Raw genomic sequence first — 1992 nt, 5'->3', positions numbered from 1 at the left:
GAGATCGCACCACTGCACTCCAGCCTGGGCGACAGAGCGAGACGTCTTAAAAGAAAAAAAAAATCCACGTGATGTGACCCAAAAGATTAGAATCATGCTCCCTGCAAGTCATCAGGGAAAGGGAAGCCAGGATCATTGTCATACGAGTCTATTACAGGACACTGAGAATGATAATGTTAAGTGGCTGACTTCCCAGCATCCTGTGCAACCTTGAGATTCCTCAGGATTTACTCCCCTCTGCAGATAACTCAGTGGACAGTGGTGATCAGATGGCAACTTTGCACATAGCCACTTATCATAATAGGGAGAAGTGGGTCCTAAGTAGCAGAAAGACACTTATCAGTTTCTGAAGAGCTGACCTTTCTTCTGCTTAGGCAAAGATCAAAGTGTCACCTCCCGCTGCTAAGTGCCTTCTATGCCAGGAGAGCAGAACCTTGTTCACATTAGATAGATGATTTGGACCCACATCCCGTCTTCCCAATGTGCTAGTCTCAGCACAGGGATGGAAGGCTGAAACATCTAAAGTGTTTTCGTGTGTTGAATTCATGTATTGATTATGTGTTTGATCCCAATAATCACTGCTAAATGCAATGGAGAAATATTTCTCCTTTGATCTAGATCACTGTACACATCTGCTTAGAAGGCTAGCTTTCAGACACCTACCCTTCTTCCCTTAGCACAGGGACCTTTGCTCTTGGGAAGAAATAGAAATCTTTTCAGGGTCTTCTAAACTGCTTATGATGGAAAACATCAGCATGTACCTGGCCATTGCGGTTGCCTTTGGTCATATGCGCTGGGATTAAAGGGACTCTGTACCTGAACTTCCATACCAGTAAAAGGCAACAAGGAGATCAATGCATACTTGCTTACCAAGCTTGTTGCAAGCTTGCTGATCTTACATCCCAGTTTTCTTTGCCATCATCACTCAAAACCAGTGACTTATCTAGTGTGTATCTGACTCTCAGAGATGATGATTTTCCCCTCAACATTTTATGAAGAAAATTTCAAACAAGCAGTTGAAATAATTTTATAGTGTAAATGCATATACCCACACCTAGATTCTACCATCAACATTTTGCTATAGTTGCTTTATCATATATCTGCTCACTTAGAGTAGATCATTTCTTTCTATCTTTTGTTTTGTATCACTTGGTGAAGATTTATTTCAAGGCCTGAAGACATTCAAACTAATCAAAATGGTACTATAGCAATTTATTATAAGATGTAGATAATAGTTCTAGGGTACATGTGCACAACATGCAGGTTTGTTACATATGTATACATGTGCCATGTTCGGGTGTTGCACCCATTAACTCGTCATTTACATTAGGTATGTCTCCTAATGCTATCCCTCCCCTCCCCCCACTCCATGACAGGCCCCAATGTGTGATGTTCCACTTCCTGTGTCCAAGTGTTCTCATTGTTCAGTTCCCACCTATGAGTGAGAACATGCAGTGTTTGGTTTTTGTCCTTGCGATAGTTTGCTGAAAATGATGGTTTCCAGCTTCATCCATGTCCCTAGAAAGGACATGAACTCATCATTTTTTAGGGGTGCATGGTATTCCATGGTGTATATGTGCCACATTTTCTTAATCCAGTCTATCATTGATGGACATTTGGGTTGGTTTCAAGTCTTTGCTATTGTGAATGGTGCCACAATAAACATACGTGTGCATGTGTCTTTATAGCAGCATGATTTATAGTCCTTTGGGTATATATCCAGTAATGGGATGGCTGGGTCAAATGGTATTTCTAGTTCTAGATCCTTGAGGAATCGCCACACTGTCTTCCACAGTGGTTGAACTAGTTTATAGTCCCACCAACAGTTTAAAAGTGTTCCTATTTCTCCACATCCTCTCCAGCACCTGTTGTTTCCTGACTTTTTAATGATCACCATTCTAACTGGTGTGAGATGGTATCTCATTGTGGTTTTGATTTGCATTTCTCCGATGGCCAGTGATGATGAGCATTTTTTCATGTGTCTGTTGGCTG

Source organism: Rhinopithecus bieti, unplaced genomic scaffold (genome assembly GCF_001698545.2).
Source record: "Rhinopithecus bieti isolate Rb0 unplaced genomic scaffold, ASM169854v2 scaffold_17936, whole genome shotgun sequence".
Lineage (NCBI taxonomy): Eukaryota > Metazoa > Chordata > Mammalia > Primates > Cercopithecidae > Rhinopithecus > Rhinopithecus bieti.
Note: the sequence above shows the minus strand (reverse complement) of the source record.